This window comes from Aythya ferina (genome assembly GCF_964211825.1).
Source record: "Aythya ferina genome assembly, chromosome: 1".
NCBI classification, from domain to species: domain Eukaryota; kingdom Metazoa; phylum Chordata; class Aves; order Anseriformes; family Anatidae; genus Aythya; species Aythya ferina.
The window spans coordinates 61,955,561-61,975,436 of record NC_140296.1 but is presented as its reverse complement, the minus strand read 5'-3'; the positions used below and the strand labels follow the sequence as shown (position 1 = coordinate 61,975,436).

The 19,876-nt window shown below is 40.2% G+C and overlaps 1 protein-coding gene and 1 long non-coding RNA gene across 2 annotated transcripts in view; both read right to left on the bottom strand.

Annotated features, from left to right (window-relative positions):
* Positions 1 to 19,876, bottom strand: part of COL4A1 (collagen type IV alpha 1 chain) — a 127,984-nt gene that overhangs the window by 55,369 nt on the left and 52,739 nt on the right. The window lies entirely within an intron of this gene.
* On the bottom strand, positions 17,173 to 19,726 carry LOC311434812. Its single transcript, XR_014691743.1, has 2 exons — positions 19,627 to 19,726; positions 17,173 to 19,114 (listed from the first exon to the last, which is right to left on the bottom strand). It is a non-coding gene; the product is annotated as an uncharacterized lncRNA (long non-coding RNA).

Here is a 19,876-nt window from a genome sequence, read left to right as displayed (position 1 = left end):
TTTATACCCCTAGTAATAGGAAGGCCAGAAAATCTAATACCCCAAGTTAGCAGTCATATTCCTGAAAACTGCAAACATCACTGTTCGGCCACTAGTATATGAAAGACCAGTACGAATCTTTGTCTTACAAGTCATTCACAACAGCAGATTTTGGACAGCAGGCTTTGTCACTTAGTCTTGAGCTTCAGGGTGGTTCAGAATCAGAGGTGGTTCAAGATACAGGGTCTTTCTGAGAAGCTCAACACAGTGACTGTATCTGTCATCCTTTAGGTTCCTGTTTATAGTCATATGGGATATACATGTTTTCTGCACTCTCCCTATTACTCCAAATGCATTTAAAACACATAAACCTAGAGGCAGAAAATAAAATCCATCCACGCTCTAGATCAATATTGCAGCTGTTACATTCCCAGTGAAACCAAGAGGAACACTGAATAAAGGCTGAAAAAATCTACACATAGGGGAGAGGGTAAAAAAAAATGTATCCATATATCAAAGTCTGAAAACAGCAAATCAAGCAAATTAAAAGCCAAATGTTCCACATAGGAAATAACTAGAGTTGTCTTTTCAAGGTGTAGGGTGAAACAGGGAGAAGCACCTCATGTTATCCAAAAATGTGGTAATATGAATGAATAAAACATTAGTGAGCAACTGAAAAAAAAAATAAAATAAAAGGAAAAGGTATACAGGTTTGGTCAAGAACTAAAACACATGACATCTGTTTTAGAAACTCAAAAAATAGACCAATTTTCATGGAATACAGACAAGGTAATAAAATCAACAAAGTTCCAAACACACAAAAGGAAGCTACTCAGTTTTCAGTATCTTCAGCAGAACATTGAGAGATGACCGTGCTATTTGTAATTAACAAATGATTTGGTACTGCGAATTTAGGATGGTGAGTAGTTTAGTGAGGAGCAAGAAACTTTTCTCCCATTTGCTCAGGATTACCAGCTACATTCTAGTAGCTGGTGGGGGTCATCTGAGGACTGAGCAAATAAGTGAAGAACAACATCTGGAGATTGGAGAGCTCACTCTTCAAGTAGGTAAAACAGATACGTTGCAAGGAAAACATTATGGTAGGCAGTCAGAGGAAGGGGTGTGATGACTCACAGATGTGGCGCTTGTTAGTTTCTGAAGATGATGGAGTTGGCCACGAGGGTAGGCTTTTGTTCAGATGAAGAGAAAAAGAATAGAGGTGACTGATGGGTAAGATGAAAGGGCCAATGATAAAAGTATGAGGAAGTAGAGGGGAAATTAAAGCAAAATAACCACTTAATACAGAGAAGTGACTTTGGTGGAAATAAAGGAGATCTACTGGTACCAGCTCTATTCAGTGTCCCTGCTGAGGCTGCTCCTGCCAGCCTGAGTTTCTACAGGTCTGGTGGAAATGTGATCTTGGCATTTCATTTTATATACTTTATATTTTATATAATTTCTATTTTATGTACTTTATATTTCAAGTCTCAAAGAAAAGGACACAGAGATGCACCCAGCACCTACAGCCCCTGCCCCATGGCATGCTAGTGTGAGCAGGGTATCAGCGGTAACAACCAGTCCCACCAAAGCTTGTGCAGCCATTCCTGCACCTTGCTGAGAAGGGGAAGGAGGAAAAATGGAAGGAGTCAGAGAAGGAGCAAGTCTGAAATTTCTGATAGGTCAAATAACATAATAATTTGGTTTTGTAATGCTACTGCAAGGGTTGCTGATGGAGCTGATGTCTGTGCATGCTAAGTGTCCATTCGCCTCTTTGTGGTATGTTTCCTGGACTGGCTGTCATGGCAGTCCTTGCCCATGCAAACTGAGGGACATGGTACTTCTATAAACAAAATATTACTCATTTCTTAAAATTTTCCACTGGGAAAAATTCTTACGTTGCCTCTCCTCTCTTTGCTCCCATGAAAAATAGCATTTTCAATTAAAAAAAGTACTTTGTGAGGCAATCAAACAGTTTTTCCTTGAAGCACCAAAACGGCACAATCTCCTCTATTTACTTCTCAGTATTCATTGTCGTGCTTTGATAATAAAGTTTGCTAGTTACCAAAATCCTGTTGTGATGTTATTATAAAACACTGCAAAGCAAAGCAAACAACCCAACAGATCAAGAAACATATTTCTAAGTCAGCTGTTAAATGTCCAAAGTCCAAGTTCTGAAGTAATCATTTAAGAACAGTGGACACATTTCTGAACCATGGGCACTCTCCTTCATGACCTGCCGGGAGATCTATTAAGGAGGCAGAAGACACTCAAATACATAGAACAGGGTTTTCCATCGCTGAAGGAAAGCACAACATGAACAAAACAAGATTTTTCTGACACCTACATAGAAGTATGAGTCATATGTAAGCCAGCTAATACTTTCTACACTCAGGAGCTCTGTCCAGAGGCTTTCAATGCACTTTGAACCACTGCACCCTGCAACACAGGAAAATATTCATTCTGCCATTCTCATGGAAAAATAAAACAGAGGTTTAGAGATTTCGTTTAGTCTAAGGCTCCCTGAAGACTGTTCTGGCACTGTAAAAGGCCCTTTATGTGCCTGTAAATCACTCACTAAGGTAATGACCACTTTGTCTTGCCAAAGACATTAACCTAAGGCTTGACATAAATAAAGCTTGGACTTCCAGGACAATTAGAGCCAGCTCTGCAAAGCTATCTTCAGACTCCCAGGTTGCCCTCTCTGAGGGGTTAAACATAGCTGCAGAAGCAGGTCAGAGACTGTACAGGGACACTTTGAGCCAAGATAGATCCAGGTTTCCCTTGAAACATTGTCTTTTACTGACTTGAACTGTTAGGCCAAGAGGAAGAAAAGTAAATGGCTATTTGTCCAGGGCTTCTGGACACCCAGTCAAGCTGCCAGATGCCCAGAGGCCTGGAGAGCGCAACTCCTGAGTGTGTGGAGGTCTTTCCCATCGCAAATACTGCAGCCTCACAGTTTCTCACACCAGAACTGAGCTCGTATATTTGCTTGTGATTTGCCAGAGGGAAGTAAACAAATAAATAAATAAATAAATAAATAAATAAATAAAACAAAAAACATAAAGTTTGTTGACAGTCTTGGCTCTGAGGGTGTGAGAACCACAGGACAGGATCTCACTCTACACACAATTTGCCACCTTAGCATTTTATTCACAGCCACATTCTAGCCACCTTAGCCACTCATGCTAACTGGGGAGCATGCATTTACCCACTGCTTACACCCCTCTCTCTACTTTGCCTTCCCATTTAATGCCACTGCAAAATACTGAATCAGTAGCCCAACCTTCTGTAGTCTCTGGCTAGACATACAGTGGGACCTTACTTCTCCATGCCATCCATGGAAACTCACAAGAGTTAGGACAACCTTTTCCAGCCAGACCCAGTGACAGACCTAGGGGCCTGGTTTCCAGGCCTTTTTTTTACTCCATGTGTCAGGCTGTAAGGAAAGAAGTATCGCTAGCAAACAAAGATCTAACTTCAATGCTTCAGTGACCCAGACAGTACCAACTCACACTGTACCATGTCTTTTTGGCATCAGTGAAACTGATTACAGGATTACAGTAAAATTCTATCAGTCTCAAAATGTCTACACTGAACAAAAGAATACAGAAACTCTGTCATGAGAATTAGTAAACTCATGTGAATGCTGAGCTCCATGTGTCCTACATTGACTGGGTATTATCCTGCAGAGATCACTGGGGTAGCAACATTTGTACTGCTGCTTTCCTACCCAAAGTGGCTTATTTAGAACTGCAAGCTCAGATGAAGCTATCATGTATTACACCATGCAGTACAGACATATGCGTGTCCTGAGGATGCTTTGCATTGCAAGGAAATACTTGAGCAGCATCCCTTCCTTGCTTGCCTGCCCAGTTCCTTTGTTCATCCGGTGTTCCAGCCAAACATCCCAACAGTGTTTGCACTACATTTATGTTGCAACTCATTAAGCATCCACACTACATAAATTGGCAAGCACTAGATCACTGCTGTTACCCCACTTATTCTTTGCTCAGCACTGAGATTCCTAGCTGCAACGCGTGGAGAGCATGAGACTCTGACTCTAAGTGCTATGTATTGTTCAAGTTCCAATATTCACAGCTGCAAAATCTTGGCAAGTAATATTAAAAGAGCTTCTGCTTCTTACAAATCAATTCATGAGACTCGGAAATTAAAACAGATGTAACCGAGTCATCTGTACCTCCACTGATTCAATGCAAACTGTCAGAAAACACAAAGGAGAATACATTATTCAGCTCACAAAGATGAATATCATGCCTCTCAGCTGCTGTCGAAAATACGGAGATGCTATGTAAAAAGACAGCAAGTGCTCAGTCACTGTTGCACTCATTTGATTAGCAAGATGCCTGTTGAAATCCAGCTTTTGTGAAATGCTTCCAAATGCCTCTGCATTAGATAGTTCAAATTAAAAGCAACTGAATGGACTTTTAAAGAGAGGTGAACCTGTTAAGAGCATAGCTACAGGCGCTGACATTTTTGCTGGCATCCATCCTTCCAAATTAGCCATGAAATACTGTTTCACACATGGAGCAACTGCAGATGGCTGTTGAGGAGAGTCACATGAAGAAAGTAGTTTCAGAAGAGTTATAAATCAAGCGCTGAGGGGGAGGAAACAACCAGAACTACATTATAAATTATTTCCCCTATTATTTCGTCTAGGGACTATTGGGCAGGGAGATGTTAGTCTTGAGAGACTGGTAACATGGATATAAATCAAATGTTTGCAGAGCTGTGGGCTCACACAATGTCTGGGCCCATACATATGCTGTGTTCTCCAGTTCTCCAGAGACCAAATCATGTGGTGAATAACAATGTGCAGAGCTTTCTGGAGGCATTTACGAGATTATCACACAGCCCCTAGCTGGCTTCTCCTGTTCGGTTTGCCTCTGCTGTAGATCATCCCGTGGTAGAGACGGCAGAACAGACATGTGCCTGCCCTTTGGCTGAAAACACGTAACACGGTTTTACGGTGAGATGCTAAAAGGCAGCTGAGCTGGTCTAGTTAGCAAAGTTGGCTCTGCTCCTCTTCCTGCTCCTTTGAAATGGATGTTGCCTCCTGGCCCTTCTTTATAGCATTGATGATTCCCTCCAGCACCGCTGCACCAGACCAGTTCACTAAATTCACACACTTTTCCTTGGTGAGAGAGCTTGCTCCGGCCTCAGTGATCTGAGAAGCCCATCAGGTGTCGAGGTGGCTGCCAAAACTGATGCGAGGATACAGCAACGCAGGGCGGAAAGGCTGCAACAACAACTTCTCACAGCAGCACGGCAGGTTGGATGGAGTTCATCTACCAGAGCTCCTCAGCTGTGCCTTTGCTGCAGGAGGAACTGAGCCCAGAGCCAACAAATGCTTGAACTTGAAGGACAGACATCTTCAGATCAGCATTAATGCCGAGTCCAACATCCGTTCTGAGCTCCAGCTTCCTCTCTCACAAGCACACATGCATCCCTCTTTCCAAAGCTCACGTGCATTGAACTGAAACACTACCAAGGGCATGTATGCCAAAGAAATGCAACAGCTTCAATATGAAAACTGAGGGTGCAGTTTTCCAAAAAGAGAGAGACAGGGCCTGACAGCTCAGTGTTCTTCCCTATTTTTCTGTTTTCTTAGTGTGATTTTAGAAATAGTCTCAAATGCTGCTTTTGATAGAGATTAATTTGAGGTCCAGGTGTAATTGTTAATGAAAAATGTACCATTCACACGAATCCTGAAGTTCTCATCATGCCTTGATGCTCTGGTGTCTTAAAATCCACAGCAACACACAACAGCCTTGCAGTGACCTACACGGTTTCTAGACAGACTGTCCCAAACCACGTGAGAGGTGAATGCAGGCTCTGTGTTTGTTCCTTCAGCTGATATAACTGCATGCACTCAAGCGAATTGGCTTTGAAGTGTTAGACCTGTAATTACAATACACAGTGGAAGACACTACTGTGGGATCTGAGTAGCGCTCCTGAGTCACTGTGTTTCTCTCCACACTCTTCTAAACACGTTTTACAGAACTGTAATTGGCTCAGGGCTGATTTCATGAAGAAATGGTGGGGAATAGCAAATCCTTAACTAAAAGAGTATTTCTAACCACCAGAGGGAGTACCGGCATCGAATATCTTTCAGGTCTAAAATAAACGTGTACAATAAATATCATCTGTTTGTCCTTAGCTGCACTTACCATTTTCAGTATTTTACTGAAAGTGTGAAGTGGATATCAGTCAAACAGAATTATTGCTATACGCTCACAGCACAAGAGTCCTTAAATGCACTGCGGATGCTTAACATTACAGAATTCCCACGGCACATTCTTCAGTGTGAGAATCTATCTACACTATAGAGATACAGTTCTGAAGCCACACGAGTAACTAGTAAATAATTACACAAACATAACTGTGAAGACATGTAAAGAATCTGTGCAGGAGCTCTGTAAACATCTTGGCTCTCCCAGCAGTTTGGGGGCTGACAGAATGCAGAATGGAAAGAGGGGAAGGGAGAGGAAGAGGGGATGTAAATCAGCAAAATCTGGATTCTTGCACTGCCAGAAAGAATCTGAGAAAACTCACTCATGTGGAAACATGAATCCAGCATGACTAACAGAAGGGGCAGCCATGACTGTTTTGCATCACCTGCACAGCTCCCCAGTCGGGCTGGCTGTGGGCTGGATGAGTCCCCTGGAAAACCTGAGGCATTACAAGGGCTGCTCTAGGCTATATGCAGACACACAAAGAGCTCTCCCAGCAGCTGCTGGTGAACAACACTCTCCAGTCATGCCCTTTTTGTCACGATGCTGGTTCTGCCATTTCCATCTCTCCTTGTCCACTCCCTGGTGCCCTTTACCCATGGGACTCCTTCAGCCCCCAGTTAAACCAGTTCCTGAGCTGTGCTTTGAGGTGGGAACACTGAAAAGCACCCAGTGACAGTGCAAAAGCCAGTGTCACACAGACTTGTATACACAAGTGTGGAAAGTGCACTCTTGTCACCCCGTGATGGCATCTCACACAGCACTAGCTTCTTGCTGGCTTTGCTGTCATTCCTGCTATGCAATTATCTGCTCCCGAGTCTAGTAAATTTGCAGCACCGAAGAACCTGTGCAGAGTGATCCACAGTGAACTCAGAGCTGCAGTAGTGAATCAATCAGTGTAACAATTTGGTTAGAGAGCAGTTCAGGTTGGCAGTTTGAGGGCTGTCTGTGCCTCTGCCTTCCAAATCGGAGAGCATGCTTAGGTGGGAAGTGTATATCAGTGTCGCCTGATGGCTGCAAAGAGCATTCCTCAGGAAGTTGCTAAGTGCTTCCCAAGAGTATAAAAATAGAAATAATGATCTTTGTGTATCCTTTCCTCTACATATCTGTACTGACGTGCTTAGTTTGTCTGCAAATAAAGTGGGTGGGTATGCAGTGTGTCTGAATTTGATTTAGTAGCTGAAGGAGAATTAAAATAAGCCAAGTCAAGTAAAATTAATATTCAGAAGTCGGTCACTGTTACAATCTCAACTTCTACTTAATTAGTGTCAAGCAACTGGTTGCTTATCAGCACTGTACAATTTCAGCTAAACCAGCTGTAAGTAATGGCTCCTCCATACTTAACTTATGTGCTTCATACAATTCCTCTTCTTGGTCATCTCATAGTTATTTCTCATTTTCCAAATGCTTTTCGGATTTTTCAACAAAGGCGCCTACATTTCACTTTCTAGGACTTGCTGAGCCAGGTTAAACTAAGCTCTCAGTGATTCCTTACATTGTTTGTCTTTGGCGATTGTATATTTTGTGGTGTATTTAACTCCAGTGTAGACAAATGTTGCAGACCCAGAAGTAGGTAGGATGCTGAGAAGGAGTGTATTTCTATTTACACAAAACTATGATTTAGAAGACATGCTTGGTTTGCCTCCATTAAAAAAACAAAAAAACAAAAAACAAAACAAAAAAAACAAACAAAACAAAACAAAAACAAACAAACAAACAAACAAACAAACAAAACACTTTAATTCATGACCCCTAATTTCACCATTTCATAAGCTAGGAGTAGTCTACCTCAACACATGATGGAGGGCATGGTATGACAAGAGTATGAAGGCAAGAATAACAGAGAGCAGAAGCCAACAGACAGCGTGTGAGCTTCATTTGCTAACTGTGGAAGTCTGCCTGAACAGTGTTTGGCAGTTTAACACCAACACATGTGTTTCACTGTCTTCATGTTTAAACATTTATTGATTTTTGTAAAAGACACATCCCATGATGCTTCAGGAGGAAGTCACAAAAACCTGTCACCGAAGGTGTACATGGTGTATTTCCAAAACTTTAAATAAAAATAAAATCAAACTTGGCTCAAGGAGTCCTTTTCCAAAAGTTAGAATCACCCTAGGGAACAGAACAACCTCAAAAAGCCTCAAGAGAAGCGGATGTGGGAAGGAAAAATGCATATGCAGTGTTAAAAGAAAAAAAAAAAAAAAAGGAAATTCTATCACCTGGAGACAGGTTGAATCAAAAGGGTGCTATATTTCCCACCCCTTCTAATCATCTGTTGAACTCATTACTTCTGAGTAACTCTTCCTTTGTTTTATTGCACATTGTGTTAAGTCACTTCCACTGTTGAAGGTCCATGAAAATAAGGGGTAAAAATGCTCCACACCCTTCCTTCTTCATTAGTGAAAATTATTTAGCATTTGTTTGCATTTGGCATTGTTTAAAGGCTCACATTTAAAGATGAAACAGCAGAAAAAAAAAAAAAAAAAGGTTTGAACTTTTCAGGTTTTTCTAATTTATTTTTGTTCACATCCTAGACCTGGAATGAAATGTTCACATCCTAGACCTGGAATGAAATTTGACGTTGTTACATGTGAGTTTTATTCTCTTGCCAAAGGTTTGACATGGACATATTTACAGAAAATAATCTCTTCCATAAATAGTAAAAACATGGGCAGCTGGTCCTAGACAGTACAGACTGCAATAAAGTTCTCATAATGAAGTAGCTCATATCTTAAAGAGTACATGACAGACAGTGCTATTCTAGACAGTGCTATTCTAGCTACTTTTTTTTGGTTAGGTTTGAAATGGCATTTCAAAAGTTTTAAACATTTTACAAGTTGCATAGAAGTAAGATATCTTTCCAAAAAAGCTGGAGGAAATATTCTGGCTTCTGAGTTTTTATCACAAAAAGACCACAAGGCAGATAACACTATACCTCAAAGTGTAATGCAATGTTTCTTCAATTTAACCTGTAGCCTCTTGACTCAACCAGAAGCATTAGAGAACAGACAGCACAATATAATTTCTGTAGCACCTTCAGCATAATGCAACCTAAACCAATTAAGTTATCAAAGATGCAATAATCGCTAACAAATATATAAAACAGATATTTTCCTTATTTTGACACTATGGAGGTCATAAGCATAATCAATCAGTTGTTACTTGCCAGTGAATGCCAACCAGAAATTGCTGTACTGCTTAGGTGTCTTAAAGGTTGTCTTTTTGACAAAAAAAAAAAAAAAAAAAAAAAGGCTGATGTCAGAAAAAAAAAAGGCAGCATGTCAGAAAACTTAAAAACCTGCGATGTACGACTGCTGCCACCCAGAGGAACTCACAGGAAAACAGCCACTGGAGCAAGGAATCTGTCCTGGTGAGAGCTGGTCCGAGGCTGTGACTCAAATGGACCAGCTCTTCCCCTTTGGTACCACTCACAGTGGCAACGCTGATGCTCACTGCTCTTTCCCCTAATCTGGTTGTACCCAGTGACAGGCAGGGCAGAATGAAAGTTTTTCTGCCTGAGGCTTGTACTTTGCATAGCTTTAGAGACTTTCACTTTTCCACTATCCTTTCTCTTTTTTTTTTTTTTTCTGAGGTAAAAAGCATACCTCAACTCCCATGCCTTGGTACTGGTGTAAATACATTGCACTTGATACCTAGAACATCCTAAAGAATTCCCTTCATAAGAGTTTTGCCAAGGCTGTGTGTGTCCCCGTTGGATTGCCATCTTCCATCTCCGTAGCAGACAGAAAAGAAATCTGAGTTGCAGATTTGTAATTGCATCCTTAATTCACAAATGCCATTAAAGGTGCTGCATACAGCTGGCAGCAGCACTTCTGGGCAACAATGACTTCTCTCTTCACTGCTATCCTATACAAGCCCTCGGTATTCTTTCATTTTTTCAAATAACTCCTGACTTCAGAATCAGGAGTGCACTTAAGTGCACTTAAGACTCCACTCCTGCCCTACTGTCCCTATGCTCCCTTCCTGCTACTTACACCCATTTGTTTTGCAGTTCTGCTGCCTTTCAGCCTTCTCTTGGCAGTTGATCAAACTGTTCCAGCAAAAGCCCCAAAGCTTTAACTATCCACCAACTACTTTTTTTTTTTTTTCATAAGTTTATAGTCAGCAACAGCATCAAATGAGGAAAGAGTGAGAAGACATCCAGTTTGATGTCAGTGTCTGTGCTCACTCACTTGGTCAACTCAGTATTTACTTTAACTGTACATGGTGATCTTTGACACAAGCCTCAGTGAGAATTATTTTTGTTGGCATATCAAAACATTTAAAAATGTTCCAGCTGAACTTTAGTGGAAGCTGCCACATGCTTTCTTTAAGAGCTACAAAATTTATGGGTAGGTTTTACCATTCTAGTTACTCTTGAAATATTCTAAGGAATAGAAATATGATTTTCCAGACAAGAATCTGAGTTGCTTTCCCCTTGGCTTCACCTTAACTTTGTTTTTCTTCTGATAGTAAGATGATATATAAGAAGACTTTACCCGTCACTGAAAGCTAATAATTATTTTCATAATTTAAGTTAACTTTCTTTCCTGTTTTGTCTATAACTCAATTTACTCATTGCTCTGTGAACTTTCTCAGTTTACCTGAAAGAAAATTTAAATCGTTTTAGCATCTCTTGAAAATGCTTTCTCAGCTGTCCTTGCTCCCTCTGTGACATGAGCTTCTTCTGTGGTTAAACTAAAGAGGTTCTTCAGCTGGTTAGGAATTTGTTTGGGTGATAAAGTACCTTATTATCACCTTTTTAGCAGCTACTTCAAATTTCCTCTTTGGACATTCCACTTTCATGACGTTTCCTACTGCTCTATCTCCTTTGAAGCATATATGGCTACAAGTTTTGCTATTGCTCCTGATGGAAGTGGTTTTTTTTTTAGTGTTTTGTTTGAAATTTGTCTTGATACCCTTTCTCAATAAAACCCAAACTTGAAGAGAATTTAGATCTCCTTTTCTTTAAACCATATGGCTGGCTGTTTCCAATGACTAATCTAAATTATGACCTCTCACTGAAAACGTAGCTCTATAATCTGAAGTAGGAGGTGGCTGAGCTAATAGAACCAAACAATTAACTACCACCAGTACAAGATAAAATAAACCACAAAACCAACCAAACCACTTCTTGCTCTTGGCCAGGAAGACCAGCAAGTGACTTAAGGAGATTACTGTGGTTCCCTAGTAACAATTATACATACAAGATTGCTTGTTGTAAATACTGCTACAGAGAAAATGTAGGCAGAGATATATTAAATGATCCAAGATTAGATGTATCAAGTATGATTAAATTCTTGTGTGGGAACTGACATATCACAGAGCCGCCAATTATACTGGCTGGCTTGGTCTAAGATCCCCAGTAAACACAATATAAATTGAATGGAAGAATGATTTAAAGAAGCCTGAGGGGTAAACTACAAAATGCAGCTACTGCTGCTCCCCAGACGTTTGCTGTCCCAGGCCCACAGAATGCTGTCTGCATGATGGAGTATTCGTGTTATGGGCTATTTTACGAATATACAGAAACCAGAAGCAGACTGCAGGTGTAGTCACATATAACCAGATAGTAAAAAACACCTGCATACCGATACAAAAGTTTTAGTAATCCCTGTGCTGTCAGTAGACACTAAAAGCATGACTCTTTTTGCGCGGACAAAATTTAAAATTTAGGATGATTCCAAACTACACATGGATATTGCAGAGGCACTGGGTGGCTCTGCTTTCGGAACATGTGGCTTTCAGAGAAGTGCAGACTTTATAGGTCTTTTCTGAACTTACTTTGACATCCCATTTAGGAAACTTTACTGACTTCTTTGGAGGCTTACATGATTCAGATCAAGATAAAGCCCTGTAATCCTTTAAGAAACCAGAATGAAGACATACACTAACAACAGTTGTACTAATGTAAAATCAAATACTGTGAAGCTATAGAGTATGCTTTATTTCATGATGAAATGCCTGAGATTATTCTACCAACATCTTCACAAGCACAGATATGCATCTCGCAACAGCTGTTGAAAAAGTTATATTATGCCAGCTGAAATATTACTGTGTGAAAACCTTTAGAAGTTGTCTCTGAAAACTAAATATGAACACAGCCTGCCACACAGTATTACTGGGTTATATGCTTTTATAGCACTATTTCCATAGAGATAAAATCATCAGGTAATCTACTAATCTATACACCTCAATATAGAAAACTTTGCCAGAGAAATTCAGTCCCATTTGGGCACATGGTACAAACGCTTCCTAGTAACTATTTCAAACAAAGAAAATCTGATGAATCCAGATGCCACTTAAAAGTTTGGCCTGCAAACTGGGAAACTGTACTTATCAATACTTATCATATCTCACTCAGTATTATTCAGTCTTTTGACAGCTTGTTCTTTTCAAGAATAGCAGCTTTGTTTGTGGGCTCTCTTTATGAAATATAGATGTTCTTTTTCCTTGATTTGAACTAAAAAGATTATTTTTCTCTGAGAAAGGGTAAATCAATAAAAATACAGTAGTGCCACTGCTGAATTGGCACAAACGTTGTGATAATGGCCTGATTTTCAAAAATATTTATGAACCACAAGTCTCCTTGAAGTATATCAGATCTGCAGCTGATCAATATCTTTGTTTATTTCATTATAATCTTCTGATTTCCCCCTTTCAAGAATGAATAGATATTTTCATGTAATCTATTAGTCCCTTCCCTACAGAAAACATATTATTTCCTCCCACATTGCCTGCCACCTCTCTTTCAACTTTAGGTCCCTCTCCAGGGTGTATAACTTAGCTCTGCTTTCCTTGGTGTCTTCACTCATAGTCTCTCCAACTCAGACATGAGCAGGTGCTGTGAATGAGGAACGTTTCTACAGCAGTCACTTATGCAGAAACGCTCAGCAAAACCATGGAGGAAGGGATGAAAAGCAAATATTAAGCATTTACAGGATATAGTGCCAATGAAACGATGAAAAACATTAAAATGTACATTCTTGGTTAAAAAAAAAAAAAAAAAAAAAAAAGATCTTGATGCTGTTAATATAGGTTGAACATGAAAAGCACAGATTACTGACTTGCTGCATGAAAGGACCAGACCTGCTACCATCTGCTATATTGTAAATAAAACCCCAAACTACATAGAGTTGATCTGCTCACTGACTACCTGAGCTTCTCTCCAGCAAGAGACTGAAGAGGGTTATTGATTTAACTCGTCAATATCACAAATATTTTTGCTGTATCTGTTCATGCCCAAAATGACAGGAAAAGCATTGAAGATCCTCACAATCTGGTTAACTTAAAAAATAAAATAAAATAAAATAAAATAAAATAAAATAAAATAAAATAAAATAAAATAAAATAAAATAAAATAAAATAAAATAAAATAAAATAAAATAAAATAAAAGGGCACAGTTGACTCTCCATTACGGAGAGTAACTAGAAAAGCCATATCACCTGCAGATAGTGAAATCCTGGGTGACTTTTAAGACTGTACAAAGAGAGTGCAGGAGAGGAAAGACCGGTTGCTGCTGCTGTTGACTGGGGCCACAAAGGTGACCTACTGATTGTTCACCTAAGCCAGGAAGAGAACTGCCTGGTTTCCAGACCCAATATGGCTCCAGATAAACCAGTGCATGCATTTCTGCAGCATGGTCAATCCACACAGGAATGATGCATCCATCAAGGGAAACAGAAAAGTCATTTTTATGTAGGTATAATAATGCGTACAGTCTCAGAATGAGGCAAACAAAAAATACCAGTACAAATTGATTTGCTCAAGTTTTGTTGCATCCTAAAACAAAACCCCTTGGGAGTAACAGTTATATAAGTAATTAATTCTCTTCTATTTTCTTTCAGAATTTCCTAACAGAGGTGTTTTTTTTTTGTTTGTTTGTTTGTTTTTAATGCATTACTCAGTGTGCAAGGACAATATCACATTTAAGATTCTTGTGACTTTAAATTTTATTGGGTAATGCAGAGGCAAGGGAATCTTCATATGATATTTACAGTAAAGAATGAGAATTTGTACTCTAAGGCATTCTAACTGTTAAACATTAGAAGATTAATAATTCTATGTTAGTGACAGAAAAAATGCAGTGTTACCTCTACTTATGCATGTTTCTGTATGAACTAAGATGAGTGTAAATACTCATGAATGAGGGCATGAATTATTGAAAACAGTCACACAAAAGGAATTTTACTCCAGTCTATACAGCCTTTGTTCTAAATAGCAATTAAATGCTTAACCTGCTTTTTCTATACACTTCAATGGATAGAATTTCTTATCTCCACAGCTGCTTGAAATTGTTCGCAAAGTCTAGCTAGGATAAAAGAGAAAATATAGCTTCTGCCTACTTCTGAGTAACCCAATAAAATGTAGACAAGCATTCAGAAGTCTAATCAGTTTAAACAGAGCTCACACTTCAATGAGGTCAGAAAGAACAGTTAATATGTAGACCGACAAATAAAAAGTGCAAGAGGAAACAGTTGAAGATGGTTTAGGTTAATCTATTTAATGGAAAACATCAAGGTATTATTTATTACTTTATTATTTTAGCAATATAGTGTTATTCTAAAATTTCTGCACCTTCTGTTCTGCAAAAAGTTGATGCTTGATATTACATTAGTTAAAATAACAGCCTGATGTTCAGTGTAATAATAAAGGCTTTATAGGATAAGAGCCATCTGTTGCAATTATGCTCACTTTCTGAGATTTTCTGAAAGAGATGAAAAACTTTAAACTTTGTCAATTATATGCCCTTGAAGAACTATGAGTCATCTTAAAGGCGTTTGGCATAGAGATGTAATTTTCATGGAAACAGTCTAATGAGAGAACATATTGAATGCATTCTAAATATGGCCATCCAAATGGTCATATTGATGAAAAGAGTCTCAAATGAGGGACGAAAATATGGCAGTATAACTCACTCTTCCATGTCCGTAATTTTGTTGAGTAACATTCCTTGGGCATTTCACAGCTTTTAAGTCAAATACTATTTTCAGCACTTTTTCTGGTGAGATCATTAATACGACTACTTCATCAAATATATGTTAATTAATACCCACCCTCCAAGCATAAACCATAGGGTCTGGAACTTCTTCCCACACTACGGTAAGAAATACATCTCCAGATGTTAATGATTAAGGCATTAAAGGGTAAACCCAGCACCCACTTCCGCAGCTGCCTAAGCTCCCACGGCAGTAAACTACTGTGGTTACATTGCTGAAGAGTGTGGGTGGATTGGAAAGGGCCCTTCAGCGTGTGTGCACTTCTGCACAACATGGGAGCCAGATCAAAAGGGCTTCCAGCACAGGCAATTTGTTGGCTGTGGATGGCGCAGGGCAGAATGGATGAGTACTTCCCACGCAGGAGGCTACGTGAGAGGTGGAGAGCAGATGTTCTCTAATGTGATCACCTTGGGTCCCACTATGGGCTGGGCATGGCAGCCTTCTCATGTCCTGGGTCCTAGCTTGGATCAGTCCTTCTAATCAGTCTGATTGAACAATATTCACATAGATCTCTGAAGCAACAGGTACCTCTACTGATGTGAGTGTTAATGGGAACCACATTTACCAAAGACACATTTCACATCCAAATGTGCTGGCTGGAGAGGCCATTTCTAGAAACATTAAAGAGGAAGTTGGGAAGGATGCTTCCTTTGCTTTGCCTGACCAACTTCTCCTCTCTTCGGGACTGGGACTGGGTACCAATCTGTCCTTATTCTAGATGGGCATTAGATGTAAAGAACTGTCACTCAAACCTGCAGTAGGCTAAAACAAGGGCTGGGGGGAAGGGGAGGGGGGGGGGAGATATTTTTAAATAAATTGCAGTTTTCAGTTCGATCTCCAATCTACACGTTTGAAAGACTTACAGTGTTAACATAGTAAGCACGATTAAATAGATATTGATGTGAATGAAGTTACCTTTAAATATATTTCAAAATAATTTCAAACTATTTTATTGGATATGGTTTTCTAGGCATAACTATTTGTTCACTTGTTCAGGTGCCTCTTTTGTTAAAATTATCTTCCCTACATAGTCTGAGAGTATGTCAAGATTTAACACTTACTTGCTGGACAAGTTGGCATGAGATCTTGAATTTACTGACTTCTGTTGCTACAGACTGATAGCATAGAATCATAGAATGGTGTAGCGTAAAGACCACACGGGCAACATGGTTCTTTCAGGATCAGTAACTGCTACCACTTTATTGATGACATAACTTCAACTCTCTCCTATTGAGGACGTAACTTGCTCTCTCTCTTATGGAGGGCATAACTTCTTCACTTATTGAGGACAGGCTCCTTTCTTATACCATTTGCCCCACAGCAGTACTTTTCCACTAACTATTCATTGGTCAACAGCTTTGCCCAGCAACAGCAAACACCCAGCAACTTCCATGCCTTAATGGCTGGAGAACAAGCAACCCAAGATGGCATTGTGTCTCCGAATCACCCTTCTTTGTACCTTCTAAACTCTTTACATTCCTCATGGCCTCATCATTAAGAGTCCAATATTATCACCAACCATGGGGCTTGTCGACCCCCATGGCCACACTCCCACAGAATGGCTTGGGTTAGAAGGGACCTTAAAGATCACGGAGTTGAAACCCTCCTGCAACAGACAGGGATGCCACCCACTAGATCAGGTTATCCAGGGCCCATCCAACCTGGCCTTGAACACCTCCACGGAAGGGGCATTCACAACCTTTCTGGGCAACCTGTTCCAGTGTCTCACCACACTCTTCCACATATTTAAATGACCGACATTAATCTGAGGTTGTTTTGGCTTTGATCATATTAGGCAAGCACCTATTTCTTTTCAAGAAATAGGACTCTCTGAGTCTCTGAGCTACGCAAATAGAAAATGTCAGCAAGAGAAGCTCTAGCAAAGGCAGGAACTGTGAGAAACACTCTGTGGCCAGTAACGTAGGCTCAGGCAAGGATCTCAGTGAAGTAGCAATTTGATTCACAATTGCAATGGTGGACACAAGCAGAAGCACACCTGGTAGTCACATAGCACAGTTTATATACTTTATTTCTCAACACCCAGGACCCTCCCCTGTTACCCCATTGATTGGGTAATCCAGGTTCACAACCTATCCAATGCTTCACAGACAATACATGGCCTTCAGTTGCCGGAGACTTGACACCATTATTTTCACCTAATTGCTCTAAGGAGTCTAGTTGTCTGCATTTTACAAGGTCGTCTACTAAGCTTTCTTATCACTGCAAGCATATTTCAATACCACATTCCTTACCTTTAAACAATGTAACTCTGTGCAAAAACATTTTTGTTCCCACAATTCCCCCCTTTTCTTCTTTATAAATTGGTGATTTTTGCAAAACTTTCTCTAAGGTGTAATTTGGCAGATATCTTCCTCTTCTTCACTTTCTTTGCTTTCTATCTCCTCTAATATCATCATAGTATCTTAGTAAGGTGGTGGCTCCACGGTCATTTTGTTTCAATAGTGCAGTTTCAATTAACTGATGGACTAGTCCTCTTACACAGGGAATAATGCAACAACCAGCGGCTGTTTGTCTTTCAAATGCCAGGGTGAGGGGTATAGCTGATTGAACAACTGCACAAGTACCTCCCCAATTAGATGGTAGGGTGGACCATAAGATCTTTCCTCCACAGTACCACCAGAGATCTGCCCTAGGGATCTCCAGTCTTGAGTAGTTTCCCATCAAGTCCTTGGTAGCATTCAAGGTCCTTGTACGCAAGGCAAACTCTCCCAGGTGCTGGGTAGCACTCACACCCTGCCGTGAGAGGCAAGCTGTATGGTTACCTACAGCTGTGGAGAATACAGGGGGAACCCCGGTATCGCTATCATACAAGGAAGGGAATAACAAAGAGAGAGACTTACAGGCCTCATTTCCCCAGGCAGTCTTCTCTTGGTACAATGCAATCATACATTGCATTCCCTGGGAGTCCTTGGTCCACCCCAATGGGAAGGGCACTATCTGGGAAATCGGTCGTCCTGAGGCACAAGCATAGCAATTGCTATGGTTGAGACTCTGGACAGTTTATTTAACCCTTTCTATCCAGGCATTCACATTCCAATACCCTGTTTCAATCTCAATTGTTTGCATAAGATCTTTTATTTATTTAACTGTCACAACTGCCTCATTTCGAAGAAGGCCTCTTGCTTTCTCCTCGTTTCTCCCTACCTTTGGTGACAATAGAGGGTGGATCCCATACAGCTATCCTAAATCTGGATGTTGGGTCTTTCCCACTCACATCTGCTCCGAGACCGAAAGTACAGTTAATAAGGCCACCAGCCTTATTAATTGTTATAGTTATGGGATTACATTGTAGAGGGTGACAGTTGGACTGAACAGTTCCTTTAAATATGTTAATCTGGCTCATTAATGCCTTTAAACTATTACTTGGACTGGGTGTATACGTCCATCCTTTATAAGTGGTTATGCACCATACATTACTCCATCCTGGGCAAAGGAGTCCTTTATACAGCCCACTAGTCTTAGATTCAGGACAGATACTTGTTTTCACTGCTTAATTGTCGTTGGGCATTTAAATCTCCACAAGCTAACACCTCACAAGCATAAAATGTGATGTTTTGTGGTATTTCGTTTTTTGTCACGTTCACCTACATCTTGACAGGGTATCCTGCTGCTCCTATTATCTGGTCTTCCTTTTTCCATGTTGCCAGCTGGCCAAGGCCTTCTTTGAGGCATACAATCACCAGAATAAAAATTAATAATTGACCTCTCCCTGTCATTATTTTTAAATCGTAGGTTTCCAAATAATTATCAATATAAAGAATAAGATGCACACTGTTACTAGAATAAAAACGCCTCGGAGGCACTCCAATTCTGTATAGTCCAGTCCTTTTTCCCAATCTCAAGTCACATTTACTGGTTACCTGTGAAAATAAAAAGGTTAGTTTACAATTGTAAGCTTTTATCCTGCTCAGAGTCTATTATGAGATTTTTCTTTTTGATTTTGATTTTTTTCTTTTTGATTATCGCTCATTAAAGGAGGCTGTAGAGAAGTGGAGGTTGGTCTATTCTCCCACGTGCCTGGGGGAGAGGGGAAACAGGCTAAAGTTGTGCTAGGGGTGTTTTAGGTTGGATATTAGGAAAAACTTCTTCACTGAGAGGGTTGTGAGGCATTGGAATGGGCTGCCAAGGGAAGTGGTGGAGTCCCCATCCCTGGAGGTCTTTAAAAGATGTTTAGATGTTGAACTTAGTGATATGGTTTAGTGGAGGACTTGTTAGTGTTAGGTCAGAGGTTGGACTCAATGATCTTAATGTCTCTTCCAACCTAGACAATTCTGTGATTCTGTGATTTTAACTTCCAACAAGTCTTCTGTAGGAACAACTTCCCAGGTACTAGGGTCAACGGATGCTTTCACTCGAGTATAGTGACTCCAACCTTTTTCTGCAGTTCTTATGTCTGTTTCAGTGGTTAGTAGCACTTGGAATGGTCCTTCCCATTCAGGATGGAGTTTTGATTCTCTCCAGGTACATATCAGGACCCAATCTCCTGCATGGAATGAATTTACAGGGAATGTACAAGGTGGGGTTTGAGCCAAAAGTCCACGAATCCTGAGAGGTGCCAAGGAAGAAGATAATCCAAGTATATAGTTTTTAAGAAAAATATCTTTATTTTCAAAAGTAGGTAT